Genomic DNA, 22,480 nt, shown 5'->3' with positions numbered 1-22,480 from the left:
TATGTCGGAACATTGTGTTAGTAATAACGAGTCCATGTCCTGAGCAGAAATCCAACAGATATTTGCCATTATTATTAGCTTTGCTCTTTTCTCCAAATTTTCCCAAAATATTTTTGTATGTCTGACAGTCATTTCCTACTCTGCTATTTAGATCCCCAACAAGGACCAACTTTTCCCTTTTCATTGTGTCAGTTGCTTTTTCTAAAGCCTCAAAAAATTCCTCCACTTCTACCTTAGTAGAACCTTCTGTGGGACCATAGGCACAATTAAGTCTCATTGTCCAGTTTCCCCATTCTCATATTTGCCCACATTACTCTACTTGAGACTGCCTGCCATTCAAGAAGATTAGCCTCATATTTTGTGTATGGCTACTCTTTATTTTCCTTTATTGTCATTACCTGAATATAACATTTTATATTTATTGCTCAGAAAGATCTCACCAGTTTTTGTCTTTTTTGTTTCAGTCACTCCTATTATGTCGATCTGGTACTTATCTAATTCCTCAGCTAGCTCCATTTCTTTGCCATTCAGGCTTCTTATGTTGATAGTACCGATCCTTAACTCTGGTGATGTTGAGTTGGGGTATGTTTTTAGATTTGTTCTAGTAACTGACTTTTCACTGTTTGAAGCCCCAACCAATATGAAATTCTGTCATGTTGTACCATCATTTTGTATTTTGGTTTAAACCAATAAGAATACAATTTGGTCACTAAATCTCAAATTGCCAACCCATCCTCATCTATTCAGTATCCAAGTAGATACCTAACAGGATGCACCACGAGAAGGTGAGGATTGGACATTAGGTCAGAAGTCCTGGTTGGTTCTCTGCATTCCTTTGAAGGCTATGTGGAGGTCTCTTCTCAGTTATATAGCTTTGACCCTTAAGCACCCCTGAAATTTAAATTATTAATAATATTTTACAGCATCTCCATGGATTCTGGTGACTCATCGTGGGAGATCCAAATTAACCATTATACACACAAATCCTATCATGGCTTTCCTTGCATCCATTCATTGTCAGTGAACTCGCAACCACTTCTGGCATTCCACTCACTCACTCACCACTCTCCATGCAAAAAATCTGGTCTGCACATCTCTATTAACTGCACTCTTACACAACTTCCATGGATGGCACCTAGTTTTCTATTTGTCATATTCTGAAAATTTCTCTTGCATCAATTTTATAAAATCCCTTGAATATCTGAAGAGTTTCTATCACATCCCCCTTTTCCACCTGTCAGCCAAACTTTGTAATCCACAAACCTTCAGCCTATCCTCATAGGAAGTAGTTCACAGACCCATCACCATCTTGGTCATCACTTGTCCCTTGGATCCTCTCTACCGCCTTGTGTTCCCCAAAAATCCCCGATGACCAAATCTGTGCACAGTAGTCAAGATGTAGCCAAATCATAGCCTTATAAAGATAGATAATAATTTCCTTATCTTTACTTGTTAGCATGTTTTTGCAACATCTAAGTAATCCTTGGATATATTTTACCAACTTTTGCAATATGCCCTCTGAACTGCAACTCTTTGTCCACTATTATCCCCAAGTTCCCTAACCTCACAGATTTCCTGCAATCTAGTACCATGAATATGATACACTGTATGCAACCTTTTCAATCTGAAATGCATAACCTTACATTTTGCAACATTAAATTGACAATCATTATCCTTTTCCCACAATGCTAATTTATTTAAATCATCCTGCAGGATATCTACACCAACTATTGCTTTCCCCAGTTTCATCAGTAACCCACTGAATATCCCTTCTTAAATCTTTCCCTATGTCATTGATATACAAATTAAAGAGTAGTGGTCCTAGTACCGAATCCTGAGGTACTCTGCTAGTCACCATCATTCTCCTATATTCCAATCCACCATATACTACTCTGATGTCTGCCGATCATCCCCCCCCCCCCCAAATCCATGCTACTAGCCCTCATATCCATTTCTATTTACTCCACCTTTTGTAATAGTTTTCCATGTGGTGTAGCCATTACCTTTATATCCAATTCTGCTGTCATTTAATTATAGAATAATAATTACTAAGACAGGACCTACCCTTTTCAAAGTGCCCTGTCGCATCTCCCTATCCACCCACTGTTGTATATTACTTTTCATCAATTTTTCCAATACTTTTACAACCACTCCCGATATATTAATTGGTCTGTAGTTTACTACCTTTGTCTTGCAGCCACCTTTACGCAATGGTAGTATCTTACCCTTTTTCCAGTCTAGTTGGCCGAGTGGTAAGCGTATCCACTCTCCAGCCAAAAGGCTGTGGGTTCAAATCCCGCCATGGGCATGGGTGTTTCGATGCGTGGACTTCAGGCTAAATTTCCTCCTGATATTTCAGCTTTGTTTAACTTTGGCTATCTCCCCCTTCCCCCCCAGGCTAATTTCTTAATGAAAACATTTTAAGAGAAAGTTCTAAACTCTGCCCCCATATACACCCACTGTTTGTCTATGATGTTTTCTCTATTTCACCACATAGCCTGGATGCTCTCAACATATTTTTAACACACCTAAACAATATCCCAGCATCCTGTTCACATTAGAAAAAGAAAATGACAACAGTCTCCCTTTCCTAGAAACTTTTATTACATGCCAACCTGATGGATCTGTGGTATTCTCTGTTTACAGAACCCCCCCCCCCACACACACACCAGTAGATCCAGTTACAACCCCCCCCCCCCTCCCTCCAACAGTATGGATATTATATTATAGGGCTAAATTAATTAGTTCAGATAATGTCCTCTCTACCAAACTTGACAATCCTCACAAAACCTTAGTCAAAGGCTACAATTCCTATAATATCCAAAAAATATTTATTAAATCCCCAAACCCACACACCCTCTCCAGAACAAAGACTACACCAAAGCTATCACTGTTCCATATATCCAAGGCAAATCTGAAAAACTAACAAAAGTCTTAAAACAATACAACCTTCCCACCACCTGCAGACCATATAAAAATTGGTAATCGTATGAGGTGTGACCTACCGCTTAGTATCAAGTATGTACAATTTATATATCAACGAATATACTAATTAAAAGTAATGAAACATTTTATTGTCTTATGTTATTTACATTAGATTATTGGCAGGATTTGCATATATTAATTGCCAAATGTAGCATTGGTCTCGAATGAATGCTTCAAATCTATTCGTTGGGTTAAGTCCGTGCCACCAAGTTTCAATGAGGTGCTTTGGCAGAATGTCGGGGGGTGTCCCATGCATTTTTCTCAACATCTTCAGTTTCAGATCTCCCCACAGCCTTTCGAGTAGCTGGGTGTGTGCTACAGTTATTGGGTCAATGAAGTTCTCACTATGGTTTACAGTTTGGTGTACATAGCCATGAATTTGAAAGCCTCTGTAAACCAACCATTCATCGGAATGGAGGGTGGTTCCGAGTGCAACCTCCAGTGTGATAATGGAGTGAAAAGTCTGTTTATCTCGATGCTCTATCACAAAGAATCGACGCTCGATAATCCAATCAGAATGTTTCTGGACCAGCCCAAAAAACCCATGGCCCTTCCATCCTTCTGCCATAATTTCTCCATCCAGGAGGCACTTCCTGAAGGAGAGATTTCTTGTAACTGCCAACATCTTCCACATGTGCAGTTTCATGGTCCCCGAGAAGAAATCTTCCTCGATTGCCTTTTCGCTTTCCTCGCAGAGTTTCATCCATCTGAATAACTGTGCCATGTCCTCCCATTTTGTCTCTCTTTTCCCAAAGTCGAAAGGGGACATCACGGCAGAGATTAAACCTCTTGGTGACAGTGACCAACAAATTCTTCCACTTGTGTAATAGACAGGTCGCTTACACCACAGAAATGCAACCTTCAAAATACTCCTTACAGAAAAGTTGCTGTGAGCTCAGCACAGCTATCTAAGTAAGTGAAGAAGTTGTTGAAACGACAAATCGATTGTGTTGATTGGCACCCTTTCTTCTTGCACTTGAACCTAGGATAGCTGGTGATGGTCCCATGTCGCTTTCGAATGACCCTCTCCTCCACATCCCAATCTTGTACACCGAGGCATAGCAGCTTCATCTTGAAACACGCCCTGTTCTTGAAGCCAAATTATTGCGTTTTCCTCACTGTTGATGATTGAGTAAAATATTCGGCTTCACATCTTGACATTTACTATCCCTAGAGATCTTTTGAGTAGCCTTATATATATACAGCGAAGTCTATCTCCTCTCAGGATGTATCCTCTCCTACGGTAGGTCACACTTCATACATGACGTGCATTGGTAGATCACATGCCACACATTATGTTACAAGTAATATTTGATACTAAGGGGTAGGTCACACATCATAGGATTACCTAAAAATTAGCATCCCTTATCCCCTCCACTAAAAACCAGCCACAGTCTTTAACCTACCGGGTTCCTTATAGTTGTAAAATATCATACTATGGCCAAACAGGCAGGACAGCCAACATCAAAATTGCTGAACATGACGACTATATCCGTTTCCATTATTAAGGCCACTCAAGACTTGCTGACCATGCTTTAAACACCCACCATTGAATATGCTGGAAAAAAGCCACTCTACTCTTTCGCAGCCAGTCTTTAGACCTACTAGGTGTTTGCCATGTTCCTTGTAAATTATCTTACTATGGCCACAGGGACAGTCAACATCAGAATTGCTGAACACCTGTTGTTTTAATGGTTATCAAGTGAATTAAAGGTATAAATACGAAAGAATTTGGGAAGCTCTCATCCACTGCACTTCAACCCAACAGCTAAAGATGCCCAATTTAGCTCGCTAGAAGGCACTATTTAGGCCTATTCTCAGTTGATATGCTTCATCTTCAGTACTTAGTGTAATACCTGTGCACACATATCTTGTGTTTTTTTATTCCCTATTGATGGCAATTTGATTTTGCTAAAATATTGGAAGTGTTAATTCAATTTATTTTAGTTAATATAGTAGTCTACGTTCTAATTTCCTTAAAAATACAACTCTATATACCTTCATGATCCTTTAGCCTAATTTTTCTCTTGTACCATGTATAAACATAGAAATAAGGCAGATGAAATGGTTGCATTAATTGAGTCTGTTCACCCAAAAGTTGTTGGAATAAGTGAAACATGGTTAGATGAGGAGACATCCTGACAGGAATAGAGATGGAAGGGTATGATATGTTTCATGAGGATAGAAAGGGTAAAAAGGGAAGGGAGTGCAATTGATGATAGAGAAAGAGTTATGTCCATACAAAGTAGAGATATAAGAGAAAAATAGTGCCAGTGGTTTTGAGGCAGTATGGTGTGAGATAGAGGTGAATAGAATGAAATACTTGGTTGGATGTTGTTGTTATAGACCTGGTAATCTGGATGGCATCATCAGATTCCTGATGTATATCACCAAGGGGGTGTACAAGATATGATAGTACTACATGAAAAATTTACATCATTACTAACTTCCTATCTACAATTTTCCTCCAAATCAGTCTGTTAAATGTCAAGATTCCAATATTATCAGGTCTTATACTTCTGTCTTCTAAGGCACTTTTTATTGTATCAATCCGCCTATATCTCGGTCTTCTTCTGGGTCTTTTTCCTGCAACCTTGCAGAGAACACTTGTTTTGCTAATCTTTCCTCTCCCATTCTGCTTAAGTGACCATACCACCTGAGATTAGCTCTGCTAATGCATTCCTGGATGCTGACAATATCAAGTTCTTTCCTAATATCCTTGTTTTTAATATGATATTGCCATTGATGCCATCTGTTCATGCCCCTAATATTTCTCAGGACTCTCATATCTGCCGTCTTTGGTCAAGTGTTTTACTTCTAACCCAGCTCTCAGATCCATAGAATTAGTTTGAAGATTAACACTGTCTTGTATACAGCTAATTTAGTGTTTTGGCTAATTTCTGTCTTATTCCATATAAATTTATTCAGTTGACTTCCTACCATACCAGCTTTATTGATTCTGTTGTCTATTTCCATATTTAATTTACCATCTTCACTAAAAATCGTGCTTAAGTAGCTGAAATATTTTACTTGTTCTATAAGTTCTCCATTCACAATGCAGTTGATATTTTCAATATTTCTGCCTATTTTCATTTTCTTTGTCTTTTTAATGACCTTCATACCATATCTATTTCAACAGTTATTCAGTTTAGTCAGGGAATCTTTATTTAGAAGGATAACATCATCCGCATAAAGCAAAGAGCTGAGATTAACATCTCCAATGTGGATGGTAGTGACTATGAAATGTATAATCAAATTAGCCAAGCAAATAAGAAAAGGGGGCGAATCATTATGGGCAATTTTAATTATGGCAATATAGACTGGAAGGATGAGATAGCAACTGGAAGTAAAGAAAATAAGAGCACATGAGGATTGAGGATCTTGGATTTCATCTCATCGTCCACCAGTTGGTGAGAGTGACCATGAGGTGATTACCTGGGTGGTTGCCAGCAGTGTGAGGACCTCTGTGAGAAAGGGGTATATGTGGAACTACAAGGGGGTGATTATGAAGAGCTCAGGAGACAGCTTGTGGGTATAGCATGGAATGAGGAGTTAGCTGGAAAAGAGATCATTGCAGCTTGGGGGATTTTCAAGAAATGTCTAAATGTATTCCAAGGGTGAGAGGATTAAATAAGGTAGGTGTGAAATGGATAAATAGAGAGATTAAGCGTGCAATGCAGAGAAAAAGGGCATCATGGGGGCATCATAAGAGAAGTGGTGATAACCAATTCCATGAGAATTACAAAGACCAGGCAAGGCCGGTGACTTGGTTGGTAAGGGTAGCAAAAGTGAGGTATGAACAGCAGTTAGCTAATGAAGCCAAAAAGAATCCTAAGGAGTTCTTTTGATATGTAACCAGCAAAAAAAAAAAAAAAAAAAGAATGATTGTGGAAGGATGACATTGGTTGGTATAAAGATAGCTGTTGCAGAAGATGTAGTGGAGATACTTCTTCATGGAGAGATTGAGAGCAGTTGATGATGGGGAGGAGAGACTGACTGTAAGTGAGCAAGAGGTGTATGGGGAGTTGAACAAACTAGATGAAAATAAGGCTGTGGGACTTGATAATATATCACCACATATTCTGAAGGAATGTTCCAGGGAGTTGACACCTGCCTTGACATATTTTTTTAATATTAGTCTTGCATTGGGTCAAGTTCCTGAGGAGGAGGTGGAAGGAGAGCAAGATTGTGCTACTTCATAAGGGAGGTGATAGAACTGAAGCATCAAATTAAAGGCCTATCTATGTGTCAGGTGTTGTGGTTATGTTGTTGGAGAAGCTTGTGAGAACTAGGATCCAGAATTGGGTTGGCAACAATGATATTATCTTTTATGGACAGCATCGATTTGCTAAATGTAGGATTTTCAAGAACTGTCTAGTAGAAGCAATGTCTAAATGTATTCCAAGTGTGAGAGGGTTAAATAAGGTAGGTGTAAAATGGATGAATAAAGAGATTAAGCATGCAATACAGAGAAAAAGGGCATTATGGAGGAAGCATAAGAGAAGTGGTGATAACCAATTCCATGAGGATTACAAAGACCAGGCAAGGCAGGTTACTTGGTTGGTAAGGGTCATGTTTTAGTAATCTACTTACTTATTACAATAAGGTGACTGCTTCCTTGTACAGAGGAGAGGGATACACAGTAATATACTTAGATTTTGCAAAGGCTTTTGATAGATTATCGCATGATAAGTTGATAGTCAAACCAGAGCTGATGGAGTTGGATATTAAATTAGTGCATTGGATTGGAGACTGGCTATCTGATAGGTATCAGCAAGTTGTGTATGGGGGAGCAATATCCAGGAAAAGGAAAGTCACTACTAGTGTGCCTCAGGGGTCTGTTTTAGGACCATTACTGTTTAACTTGTATATTAATGATATTGGTAAAGATTTGGATGGAGATATTCAGTTGTTTACAGATGATGCAAAGTTGTGACGAACCATGAGGAGTAGAGATGTTGTGGCTTTACAAGAAGGCTTGAATAAATTGAGCGATTGGGCACGGGAATGGGGATGCAAGTTCAGTGTTGCAAAATATAAGGGTTTAAAATTTGGGAAACAAAGATGGGACGCGAAATTTATGCTTGGTGAGGATATACTGTCGGAGGTGGAGGAAATAAGAGATCTTGGGGTGATAGTGGATAAAGATCTGAAATATAGGGGACACATTGCCAAAATTATGAAGACAGCACAAAGACTTCTGGGAATGATGTGGAGAACACTGACTTGTAGAAGTAGGAAGATTCTTGTTCCATTGTATAAGGCTTTGATTAGGCCACATCTAATCACATGGACTACTGTGCCCAGATTTGGTCACCTGGTTTTCAGAAGGATGAAGAGATGTTGGAAAGGGCACAGAGGTGACTGACTAAGGTAGTTTCTGATCTTTGGAAATGAGGAAATATCGAATATGAGGAAAGATTGAGAAGATGCAATTTTCAGAGTCTGGTAGATAGGAAGAAGAGGGGAGATATGAAAAAGACCTACAAGTTAGTACTCACTTAATTCTCTTCACTCCACCTGGGAGCATAGGTCTTCCACTACCATTTTCCACTGGACTCTGTTTTTTGCTTCTGCTTTTATTTGGTTCCAGTTTTTATTAATATTTGTTATTTCTTTCAGTATTGTTCTTTTCCATGTTTCTCTTGGCCTTTCTCGTCTTCTTTTACCTTGTGGGTTCCTGTTTTACTATTATTTTATTTTCTTTCCTCAACACATTTCCCAACCATCTCCATTTCCTTCACGTATCTATTGCAACATGGATTTCTGGTTTGTTCTCTGCCATAGTTCTTCGTTTGATATTTGATTTGGCCAATATATCCCAGTATTATTCTTAAACACTTGTTTAGGAAGACCTGGACATTGTTAACTATCTTTTTGTTTAACATCCATGTTTCTGATCCATACATTAGTATTGCCTTTACATTTGAGTTAAATATTCTCATTTTAGTTTTCATAGAGCAATTCTTGTTTTTCCAAATATTTCTAAGTTGGTTGAAAGTTGAATAAGCCAGCTGTTTCCTTCTATTTATATCTTCAGTAGTTCCTCCTTTTATTGATACTATTGAACCAAGGCATATAAATTGTTCTACTTCTTTAAGCGGTATTTCTTCTATTGTTATTTGTTTATTTTGCTTTGCATTTATTTTCATCAACATTGTTTTATTTTTATTTATCCTAAGACCAACTTTTTTTTTTGGCTGTTTCTACAAGTGTTGTTGTTTTTTGTTCTATATGTTGGTGCTTCTGTGAAAGTAAACAGATATATTTAGATCGTGGAGTTGGTTTTGAAGTAACCATTGTAATCCTGTATTTCCATGAGATACTTTTCTCATCACCCAGTCTATGACAATTAAAAACATAGTAGGGGAGAGTATACAGCCTTGCCTTACTCCTGTCTTTGTTTTAAATGGTTCTGAGATAGTATTTCCATGCATTAATTTAATTTCAAAATCTTCATACATTTTTTTAATTCTTATTTTTTTTCTGGGAGTCCATAATTTCTAAGTAATTTCCATAGGGAAGATCTGTTTATACTGTCAAAAGCTTGTTCAAAATCGATAAAATTTAAATATAAGCTTTCCTGCCATTCCAATGATTGTTCTATGATAATTTGTATTATAAAATAGCAATGTGGTCGGTGCATGATCTTATTGGCTCTAAATCCTGCCTGTTCTGGTCTTAGTTGTTTTTCTATTTCTATTTTGATTCTTTCTAGTATTATCCTTGCTAGTATTTTACTTATAACACTCAGCAATGTTATACTTCTCCAATTTTTACTTTTGAATAGGTTCCCTTTTTTGGGTAATTTAACCAGTATTCCATTCCTTAGGCCACTCTTCTTTCTGCCATATCTCATTTAGTAAGAGATCTCTGCTATGAGTTTTGGATTTTCTTTTAGTATATCGCCTGGTATGTTGTCTGCTCCTGGTGCTTTACCTGTTTTGATCTGAATTATTGCTTTTGTAATTTCTATTTTTGTTATTTCGTTCAAATTTATATCTAATGATGCATTTTGTTCATTTAATTGTAGGCTCTTGTCACCATCAGTCATTTCTTGAAATTTCTCTGAGAAGAATTCCACCCATCTATTTATCTGTTCTTTTTCATTTAATAATAGTTTTCCTTCTTTATTGTATATAGGAACTATCCATTTGTTCCTTTTTTCCACTTAATTTCCTTGTAATATCATACAACTTTCTAGTATCATTTATACATGCTGCATCCTCTGCCTCTTGTGTTAGATTCTCTATATATTTTCTTTTATCATTTCTTGCACTTTTTTTTATTTCTTTGTTAATTGCTCTGTATCTTTCTGCTTGTTCTTGTTCAACATTTTCACCAATCTGTAACAGTTTTTCTTTTATTCTATCTCTCTACTCTATTTTTAATTTGGTGTTTCCTGATATCCATTCCTTGTCTGTATTAGTTCAAAACCCTAATATCTTTTCTGATGTGCTTATTAGTATGTCTTTAATCTTAGTCCATTTTCCCTCTGTTATTTCCTTCTCTTTTTTCAAGTTTATCCCATTTATCCTGTAGATTTGTTATAAATTTATTTCTAATCTTTTTGTTTTTGAGTTTTTCAATTCTGAATCTCTTCCAGTTGTGCACTGTTTGTTTATTTTTAAATATTTTTACTTTCATGGTAGCTGTTAGAAGAAAGTGATCTGAATATGCCTCAGCTCCTCTTTTAACTCTGACATCCAGGAGTGATTTCTTCCAATTCTTTGATATAAGTACATGGTCTATTTGGTTCTTTGTCTTTCTGTCTGGTGCTATCCATGTCCACTTCTGTATTTTTTTTATGTTGGAAGAGACTCCCTCCTATTACAAGCTAATTGAACATACAAAAGTCTATAAGTAACTCTCCATTTTCATTTATTTCTCCTTCTACATACTTTCCCATAACAGTTTCTTTATTAGTATTATAATTTTCAACCTTAGCATTAAAGTCTCCAATTATGAGTTGCATATTTGGAGACTCATAATTGGAGTCAGGGTTCTATTCTTGGACCACTACTTTTCAATTTGTTTATTAATGTATATAGGAAAGGATCTGAGAGGAAGTGTTCACTTGTTTGCTGATGATGCAAAGTTGGGTAGAGCAATTGTGAGTGCATGGGATGTCAAAATTTTGCAAGATGATTTGGATAGTTTGGAGCACTGGGCTAAGGAAAATGGATGTCAATTTAACGTGGCAAAGTGTAAGGTTATGCATTTTGGGGTGAAAAGATTAGCAGCAGTATATCACATTGGTGGAACCGTACTCCAGGAGATTGATGAGGCCAGGGATTTGGGAGTGTTGGTGGATAGGAAGTTGAAGTTTAGGGGGCACATTGCAAAAGTGGCTGAATCAGCTCATCAAATCACTTGGCTTCTGAAAAATACTTTAACAAGCAGAGACAAACAAGTTATTGTTCCTCTGTATTGAGCCTTGATAAGACCCCATCTAGACTACTGTGCCCAGATATGGGCTCCAGGGTTTCTTCTTGATGGGGAGGAGGTGGAGAGGATCTAGAGACGAGTGACCAAGATGATAGCAGGTCTATGGAATGAACCTTATGAGAACAGGTTGAAGATTTCCTATATACATGGAAGCTGGGCAAGAATGCGGTTACCACAGGTGTTAGAGCTAGGTTTTTTATTTGGAGAGTGGTGAATGAGTGGAATAAGCTGACAGAGTTTGTTGTGGGTGCTATGACTGTGAATGAGTTCAAGGCGAGGTATGATAGATACTGTGTCAATGTCGAATAGTTGTTCTTGACATGATGTTAGGGCCTTCCTCGATGAGTCTGTCGACTCCTTGGAGTTGCCCGAAATAATAATAATAATAATAATATGCATTATGATTGCATAATGCATATGCAATTGTAACTCATATATTGCATATGAGTTACATTTACCTCTGTACTGAGCCTTGATAAGACCTCATCTCGACTACTGTGCCCAGATTTGGTCACCTAAGTTTCTTCTTGATGGAGAAGAGGTGGAGAGGATCCAGAGGCGAGTGACCAAGATGATAGCAGGTCTATAGAATGAACCTTATGAGAACAGGTTGAAGATTTGTGGGTTGCAGAAATTAGTTGGTAGGCGAAAAAGGGGAGATATGATTGAGACATTCAAATTGCTAAAGGGTTTCTATAGGATTAATTCAGAGGATATTTTTGAAATCACGACTGGTGGTGGGAGAACTAGGGGACACCTATGGAAGCTGGGCAAGAGTGTGGTTAGCAAGGGTGTTAGAGCTGGATTCTTTACTTTTAGAGTGGTAAATGAGTGGAATAAGCTGCCAGAGTCTGTTATGGGTGCTATGACAGTGAGTTCAAGGCAAGGTATGATAGATACTGTGAGAATGTCGTATAGTTGTGTGGACATGTTTAGGGTGAGGTCCCTCAATGAGTCTAAGGACTCCCTGGAGTCGCTCGTAATAATAATATCTTTTTTTATTTGTTGTTTCTATACTTCTCTGTAGCATGTTATAAAAGTTATCCTTTTCTTCCTGGATCGCATCATTTGTTGGTGCATATATAGCAGTTATTGTGATGTTCTACTTGCCAGCTTTAAATCTAGCGTTTAGTATTCGTTCAGATATTGAGTTCCACTCTATTAGTGCACCATGAGCTTTCTTTGTCATCATTAATGCAACTCCCTTTGTGTGGTCATTCGTATTTTGGTTCCCAGAGTAGATTAAGTAGTGACCAGAGTTTAATTTGATTTTTCCAGTTGCTATCCATCTCGTTTTGCTTAATCCCATTATTTCTAGTCTGTATTTTTCTAGAACTCTCGAGACTTGGTATGTCTTCCCAGTTTCAAACATGGTTCTAACATTTCAGCATCCCAGTCTAAGCTTGTCTTTTGGTAAGATGTCTGTCACTTTCTTCTGCACCTCTGCTTCCCCAGAAGGGCTTTCACAGAGGTGCCTCATGTTTGTGGCAGTTTGTGTTCAATTTTCTTCATCTGGTATCACATTTTGAAAGGTTTCAGTTTGCATAGCAAAGATTTTTTTTTTTTCTTTCTGGGACTGGGTTGCTAGCCCTGCGCTCAACCCTCCCCATTTATCCGGGCTTGGGACCAGCATGTCAAGTTTTCACTACGCATGGCTGGGTTTACAAGTTAGTACAGGGTTGTTATAGGATCAGTGTTGGAGAGGTTCTACAGAAAACAGTGAGAGATCAGGGGAGAACCAGAGGACATCCCTGGAAGCTGTATAAGGAGGATGTGAGCAGGGGGGTGAGAAGCAGGTTTTTTGCATGCAGAGTTGTGAATGATTGGAATACCTTGCCTGAGAATTTGAGTGTGTTTAAAGCGCAGTATGACGAGCTGTGTGTATGATAATAAGACTTCCTAGATGAGTCTTTGACTCCACGGGGTCTTGGGTGATAATAATAATAATAAACTCAATTGATTTCCTACCAAATCATTCTTGCCATTATTTATTTCCATGTTCCATTTTGAGTTAATGAGGATGTTCCTTGATCAAATGGCATAATAGTAATTATAATGTTGACAGAAGAGATCGAATAGTGAAAAAGCAGGGGTTGGGGTTGCTGCTGCTTATCAAGTAAGATTTGATAAGCAACAGCAAAGAGATAATGAGATCAATGATATGCTGATTTCTTATTTGGTACTTAATAAATAGGATGATCTTAAAAGAAAAATTGAAAGAGTAGACAGAAAATTGGATTTAAAATTTAATGTGACCATGCAAGTGTGTGATTTGTTGATAAACTAGTTTTTAATAAATGTCTGTTGAATGGACAGGCTTTAGAAAGAGTTAATGAGAATTTAGTTATTTTGGTTGATGAGAGATTTAATTTCAGACTCATGTTGGTATAATTCAGCAGATTGAAAGTTATGATTTTAGCAGTAGTGCATTTTTTGCAGGGGACAGTATGCAGTGGTACTGTATACCAGCACCTTTATATCAACAGTGACGTGTGATATGAATGTCGTACCATTTTGAAATTTGTAATATTCAGTAATTTTTTTTTACACTTATAAAGCAAGTAAGCTTAGTTTGCTAATGAAATCTGCATTTTTTATTTAATAAGTCTATTGTTAAGATATTTTCTATGTACATTTTTTATATCTGATATATAATATTTTTATTAAAAATGTCATATCAATTTTTTTTTATATCCTTATACAATAAATTTATGCTCAATAAACTGTGTGTGTTATATCTTAATTTTTGTTCTTATTCCAAAAACATAATTACACTATGAAGTGAAAATAGCAGTAAATAATTTTTTAGTTTTCATTTAATTTTAATATTTTCTGCTAGCAAAGAATGAGTACTGGCACTTGCTATTTTAGAAAAATAGCTGGATATAAGTATAAAAATCCCTAGTCAGTATTGGATTAGGCTGACACATCATGTTGTCCATGTTTATTGTTTTAATGGTTATCAAGTGAATTAAAGGTATTTAGAAAATATTCACTAAATGCATTGAGAGAAGTGTTACATAATAGCTATAAGAATCAGTTGTTATTTGTTAAATTTATCTAACAGGAGATGGAGCAGAGATTTAATTGAAGTTAGTTTGAGACCTGTATAAGGTAGCATGAGTTTGTTGAAATTGGCTGAAACAATTATGTTCTTCCAAAAGGCATAATAAAAAGATAGTGAAGAAGAGAGGATAAATATACAGAGCTATTGTTAGTGTTGAAGGGAATGACTTTTGGTAGTGGTAAATTTATCTTCATAGCTTTAAGAAGGAATTAGCTATTGTTATGGTCATAGGAGAGAGCAATATTGAACATGTTGACATTGCTTGTGTGTTTATATATATATATATATATATATATATATATATATATATATGCAAAAAAAAAAAATTAAAAATATAGAAGGAGAATATAAACTACAGGTGTGAATTCTTACTGAATTTTCCTTACAAACATAAAAATTAACATAGAATGTTTTTGATAGCAGTAGCTTCATAATACTCTGAAGGTATCAAGTATGAATTTGGGTAATTGTAAGTTATCTGTAATAATATTATTTATACAGCATAAGCAGTTAAACTTAATATATCTGATATTTGCATATCAGGTTTATATCACTTTTCTTGATGTGGTTTCTATTGATTATTAATAACAGAATGGATAGAGTTTATATATATATATATATAACCCTATCTTGCACCAAATTTTACATTGAACCAACTTCTAGCTCATCCTTTAATTTTGTCGATTTTTAACTTATACAAGTGTATTGCTGTTTCTATTTGAATTATTGAGTTTTAATGCTTTATGGAGTATTATGAACCTTCAGTGTATTATGAAACTACTGCTATCAAAAACATTCTATGTTAATTTTTATGTTTGTGTGCCCTTACAAGATCTGGTCTCTTCAACTATTTTCTTAATTGTTTTTTTTTTTTCTGTGTGTGTATCCTATAATTTTTATATTCATTTTTATTTCACTTTCACAAGACTGGTACAGTTAGAGCTGTACTCCAATTATCTGGAATTTGATCCTTTAACCAAGCCTTCTAAATTATGCAGTATAGCCACTGTAAAACTGTTAATACCACCATATTATTTCATGTGGATCGACCGGGGATCTTCAAATGTTTGCTGACGATGCAAAGTTAGGGAGAATTATCAGAAGTATTGCTGATGTTAATTCTCTACAGGAAATCCACATTTAAATAGACTCTTAGCTTGGACAGATGAGTGGGATTGTAGGTTTAATATTAATAAATGAAAGGCACACTTTGAGGTACAGAGATATGACTACATACTGTATTGATGGAGCTATATTTCAGGAAGTGAATGAGATATGGGATCTTAGGGGTGACAGCGGACTAAAGTTCCGAGGCACATTGCAAGTGTTGCAAAGACTGCGCATCGTGTTGCTTCTATGATAAAAAGTACAGTGATACATAGGGATAAGATGGTGGTGGTCCCCCTATATAAGGCATTGGTCTGACCACACATTGCCTATTCTACTTAGATTTGCTCACCTGATTTTTATTATGATGTGGAAACTCTAGAGAGGATCCAAAGACATCGACCAAAGTGATATCAGGAATCTGGAATGTTGGTTATGAAGAGCGTTTGAGGGAATGTGGATTACAGAGTTTAGTGGATTGGAGGAAAAGAGGAGATATGATAGAGACATTGAAGTGAGTTAAGGGATTCTATCAGATTAATACAGAAGAAATTATAAAAAGAGTGCATGTTAAGATGGAAAGAACAAGATATGGTGAAGAAGGGTGTGAGGAGCAGATGTTTTACATGGAGAGTTATTAGGTTTTTTTTTTTTTTTTTTTTTTTCATCGTCATCATCATGAACCATGGGCTCACTGCCCATTGGTGTCCAATGCCTCCTTCACTATCTTCTTCCATCTTTCTTTGTCCAGTGTACAGTGTTGCAGTTTCTGTACATCCATTCCACACCAGTCCTTTATGCCGTCTATCCATTCTCTGTATGGTCTGCAACTTCTGTTTACAGCATCCATAATACCTAACATGAATGTCTTTATCTTCCAGTCCTCACTCATTCTGCAGATGTGTCCAAATAATTGAAGATTCCATTTTATAATCTCCTGCATTAGATTCTCCTTTGGTTGTATCTTCCGATAGAGCTCTTCATTTGTGATTTTCTGTACCCATTCTTAGAATCTTCGTGTAACAAGTACTTTCAAATGCCAAAATTCATTTTCTTGATTTCTTATTTATTACCCACGTTTCAGATCCATGCGCAGCTAAAAATACATGTTTCCAGCGCTCTTAGTTTTGTTTGCAGGCTGATCACTTTACTTTTCCAGATGTTATCCATGGCCTTCAGATTTGTTCTTCCCTTTGCAATCCTGATCTTTATTTCTTTTTTACAGTCCAAATCATGTCATTTTACTTCCTAAATATTTGAATTGTTCTACATTTTCTATATCAATTCCATCCACTTGTATCCTTTGTTTCATGGTCTTCTCATCAAATACCATTGTCTTTTTTTTTTTTTTTTTAAACAAGTCCAAATCTTTTTCCTTCCTTATCTAACCATTTCAATGTTTTTTGTAGTTCTCTTTCGTCTTCTTCCATAATAACAATGTCATCTGCAAATCTCAGATTGTTAATTCCGGTGTACTGATATTCCTTTCACACTTTCCTTCATTTTATCCATTGCTCTTTCTAAATGTGCGATGAAAATGCTTGGTGATATTAGTTCCCCCCTGTCTAGTACCTCTGCTTGTTCTAAACCATTTCCCCAAATCCTTGCCTATTCTAACTGCTGCCATTGTATTACAAACATCTTTTTAATAAGCATATTAAATATACATGTTTCCAGTACATGTGATATTAACAGTGCTAGAATCCTATTCCATAGGATTCTAGCACTGCTAATATCACTTTCTGGTTGATGCTGTCAAATGCCTTCTGTAAATCAACAAAGCAAGTATACATGTTTTTGTTTTTTCTCCTAGCTTTCTCTGCTATTAGCTGCATTGTCAAAATCTGTTGAATTGTACTTCTATCTTTCCTAAATCCTGCTTGCTCATCTGCGAGGTATGCTTCCAATTGTGTCCTCAGTATTTCTGTCAATGTCATCATTTTATCATCTTACCAAGGTGACTTGTCAAAGTAATTGTTCTATAATTTTTGTAGCTTATTTCCTTTCTAGTATAATGTCACTAATATCGATTTCACCCACTCCTGATATTTTCCCTTCTTTCCATACCATATTACATAGTGGTGCATTTCTGTAACTATACTTTCGCCACCATATTTAATCATTTCTCCAGTGATGTTATCATTACCAGGACTCTTGTTGTATTTTAGTCATCCTATGTCATCTTCATATAACTCACTACAGTATCTTATCCACCACTATACAATTTTAGGTTTATTCATCAATACTTTGCATTTTTCATCTTTAATTGTGGTTTGTTTTGGTTGCCACCTGCTATTAATGGTTTTGTACACCTCCCTAGTTTTATGCTCTCCATAGTGCTGTTCTATATTATTGCATTGCTAACCATTTCATCTTATCCATTCTGACTGCTTTTTTCACCTCATTACACTTTCTTCTATATTGCTCCTCTATTTGTTCTACGTATCCCTTATCTTCAACATTCTCTTCTCCTGTGCTAACTTCAATGTATCTTGTCTAATCCACTTCTTCTCAATCTTCTCTTCTTCTGGTACTGTTTCTTCAACTGCATCTTCTATTGCCTTCATTACTCCTTTCACTCTTAGATTCAAATTTTTTTTCTTTGTCCACACTTTTAAGTTTCTTTTCTAACACTGTTCTGTACCTTCTTCCTATTTCTACTTCACTTATTCTTGCTATATCTCTTCATTTCTGATGATGGGATTTATATTTTCTTTTTAATTTCAACTTGATGTTTGCAATCACTAAACTATGATCCGAGTCTATATCCATCCCTTGATAAGTTCGACACTGCTGTACTGATGTTATCCAACTTCTTTTAATCGTAATCATATCGATCATGTTCTTGGTTTTCCCATCAATTGATCACCAGGTCCATTTCCCACACTCCTTTTGCTGGAATCTTGTGTTACAGATCATCATCTCGCGGTCCACAGCAAATTTTTTAACCTTGTTCATTTCTTTCTCCAAAACTATATTTTCCCATGACACTTTCCCAACCATCATTATCTATTCTGACTTTGGCATTCCAATCTCCTTTAATAATTAGTACATCTTGCTTTGGTATTGTCTCTGTCAGATCTTTGTAGAATAAGTCAATATCTTCATCTGCACTGTCAGATGTGGGTGCATAAATCTGGACTATTGATATATTAAATGGTTTTGCTTGGAATCTTGCTACTATGATTCATTCATTGACTGGTATGCAGCCTAACAGTGCCTTTTAGCTTTTTTGTTAAGAAAGAAACTAACTCCTGCTTCATGCATGGTGTTGTGCCTTGACCATATGACTTTGTATCCATTTATCTCTCCTGATGATGTCCATCGCATTTCTGCCAGTCCTAGTATATCACACCAGTATCTCTTCATTTCCTCACGAAGTAATTCTAGTTTTCCTGACATCCAAAGTGTCTGTACATTCCATGTTTCTACTGATAACAGTTCTGTTAGTTTCTGTTTCCTTTCGGTATCCCGCTTTTCGATCCGACCCCGGTCGCTCGATTAGTATCATAGACCATGTTCATCCGAGTGACATCCGAGCCAGCATGTTTTATCTGTTGATCGTATAGGCATCAGATAACAATCATGTTTGTTCTCTATGGTCAAAGCATCAACACTCATCTGACCGACCCTCCTTTATCCAGGCTAGGGACTGGCATGAGCCCCCTAAGGATCCCATTGTGGAGTTAAAAAAAAAAAAAAAAAAAAAAAAATTGTGATAAAGCTGGTTGATTAGGTTATTCGAAATTACTGTGGAAGCAGGGAAGGCTATGAATATATATAATACATATATAATATAATATATCAGTTTTTTTTATTTTATTTATTATTACCGTATATGTCGGCATATAAGACGAGGCCTAAATTTTAGGCTATTTTTAGGTTTTAAGCTTATGTCGGTTGTATAAGACAACCCCCCAATTTCTTCTTTCTTGTATTAATGCAACATTAGGTATTGTTGTTAAATCCGTTATTTTTTTTTTTGCATAGCATAGATTTAGTATTTATGCGAATTACCCTAATTAAAAGTGATTTTAATTAATTATTAATTTTGCATTTTTTAAAATTTTAGGATTATTAAAATTGTTATCATTTAAAATCATTGAACCACAACAAAATGAAGAAAGTATGAAGCTTGATTTAAAATAAGGGTAATTGAAATGGCAAAAAAACTAATAACTGTGCTGCTGCAAGAAAGTTTGACATAACCGAGAAGATGGTAAGAGAATGGAGGAAGAAAGAAGATATTTTTAAAAAATTTCCAAAAAAAAAATGTGCGATGAGAACGGGGATCATCCAATGGGGTCACAACTGGAAAATCACGTTGCAGAATGGGTATTCGAACAAAGGCAGAATTGTTATCTTGTTACAAGAAATATGATTAGAGCATATGCACCAAAATAGTCAATGAAATTCTATACTTTCATCCGTATTGAATACGGGTGAAAGTATAGAATTTCAAGCTACTTAAGGATGGTGTAATCATTTTATGAACAGACAAAATCTGGTAATACGATAAAACACGAAAATTGCTCAAAAACTGCTAGCAGATCTTGATCACAAACTTGCCAGTTTCCATAAATTTATTATTCAGTTGAGACAAGAATATAAATTTCTATTGTCAAATATTGGAAATATGGATGAAACCTCTGTGAGCTTTGATAGCAATAAAACAGTGGAGTCTAAAGGTAGTAAGAGTGTGCTAGTTCAAAGTACAGGTCATGAAAAAACAAGGTTTACGGTTGTGTTTTCATGTTTGGCTGATGGAACCAAGTTAAAACCAATGATCATCTTCAGACGTAAAACTAAACCTAAGATAAAATTTCCTTCAGGTGTTTTTACATTTTCATGAAAAAGGATGGATGTCTGAAAATGGTGTGAAATTATGGATAAATAATGTGTGGAACATGCAACCAGGTGGTGTATAATGAAGAAACACAGTTTATTAGTATGGGATATGTTTCGTAGTCATTTAACTGAGAATACTAAAAGTCTTCTAGAAAAAAATAACACAAAATTGCTGTTATACCAGATGGTTTAACTTCTATATTGCAACTACTAGACATCTGCTTGAACAAACCATTTAAAGATCACATGCGGAAAAAGTGGAATAATTGGATGTTAACTGGGTGAAAAATCATTTACAAACGGTGGATCTATGGGTGCTGCATCACTTGATATGCTGTGCAATTTTGTAATCAAAGCATGGAATAAAGAAAGTAGAGACTGTAATAAAATCATTTAAAAAAGTGTGGTATCTCTAATCATATGGATGGTGTGGAAGATGATCTGTTGTGGGACGCTGATGACGATGAAAGCAAAATCAATTCACCGGATTTGAACTGGGATCCATATGACGATCATTTAAACAATGAATCTGAAAAATTATTTTCAACAGATGATGAAGAAAATTAACATGAAAATTTAGGTTAATAATTATTATTTGTTTTTTAAGACTTACATCTATTGTAATATTTTAAATAAATTTATGTAACAAAAAATTAATCTGATTTGTTTATTGACTATTTTCTTATATAACAATGTATTGTAACTACCTAAATGTTCATCCAAGAAATGAAGCTTCCTTTTTTTATAATCACCTATAAGACGACCCATGATTTCGAGGGGTTTTCTGTAGTATTTGAGAGTTGCCTTATACGCCGACATATATGGTATATTTTTTTAATATCTGGTCCACACAAAAAAGGCCACAAGACCTATGGCACACTAGTGCCATGTGTGGACAAGAGGAATAGAAGAAAGGAGGAGCCTGCTCACATTTTGCTTGAACAGCTGAGGGTGTAATCTTTGGGGAATGCATAGTTGGGGAGACTGTTCAAAAAAATAGAAATACATGGAATAAAAGAGTAGACAGTGAAGTCTACTCTTTTATTGCTGAGTTTTAAGATGGACTGGAAAAGGGTGTTGGTAAGCATTGGCTCTTGTTTTAATGATTTTGGAGGAGAGTGAAGGAATAATGGCCAGTTCAGTAGAGTGCTATCCATAAAAGTATCTGTAGAAGAAGCAAGGCAGAAACTGAATGTCTATGAGAAAGGGATTGAAGTGGATCTGTGAGAGGGACCATTAATTAGCTGGAAAGAATTGGGCAATCTTAGAGAGGATTTTGGTGCAGCACCTCAAATATGGGAGCAATATTCCATGGTTGAGTGGATTTGGGATTTGTATGAAATTAGGAGCTGTGAAGATGTGAAGTAATGTCTTGTGTGAAAAAATACATGAAGTTTTTTGCCTGCTGCAGAACCTATATTTGAAATGTGTTTGTGCCATAAAAGATCTGAGGTACAGGTCAATCCAAGAAGAGAAATATGATCGTGTTTGGATATCTAAGTATTGTCAAAGGTAAGAGGGTAGTGATGCGAGCTCTTTCTTGTGAGAGATCAGACAAGACTGAGTTTGAGTGGAATTGAAGTCTATTGGGTTGGTATTGCTCCATTGATATATAGCTAGATATTGGAGTTCAGACCACTGCTTGTGGTGTATCTTGAGGATTTTAATAATTGATCACTACAAGGTTTGTCAAATGAAGAATGGAGTGTACTGTCATCAGCAAAGCTGTGGATAGGATTTGACATCTCTGAGAGCAGGTTTATGTACAATAGGAAGAAAATGAGAGAAATGAGAGAGAATGGAACCCTGGGGTGCTCCTGCATTGGTGGGGAATCTGAGTTGAGGAAATCACCATGATATGTAGTGAGTGACCATTCAGAAACTTTGCAATCCAGTTGCAGAATGTTGAAAGCAGGCCATAGTATGGCAGCTTGCTAAGTAGGTCCCTGTACCAAACCCAATCAAATGCTTTTGAAATGACAAGGCCAACCACATGAGGTTCTCCAAATTTTTTCATGGCTTTAG

General features: G+C 36.2%; 1 protein-coding gene across 2 annotated transcripts in view; it reads left to right on the top strand.

Moving 5' to 3' along the window:
• The window catches only part of LOC150099324 (PAX3- and PAX7-binding protein 1-like), a 291,434-nt gene that overhangs the window by 5,715 nt on the left and 263,239 nt on the right, over positions 1 to 22,480 (top strand). The window lies entirely within an intron of this gene.

Source organism: Typopeltis vanoorti, chromosome 14, assembly GCF_054136105.1.
Source record: "Typopeltis vanoorti isolate ZY-2024b chromosome 14, IOZ_Tvanoo_1.0, whole genome shotgun sequence".
Taxonomy (NCBI): domain Eukaryota; kingdom Metazoa; phylum Arthropoda; class Arachnida; order Uropygi; family Thelyphonidae; genus Typopeltis; species Typopeltis vanoorti.
Note: the sequence above shows the minus strand (reverse complement) of the source record. Positions and strands in the feature narration are given on the sequence as shown.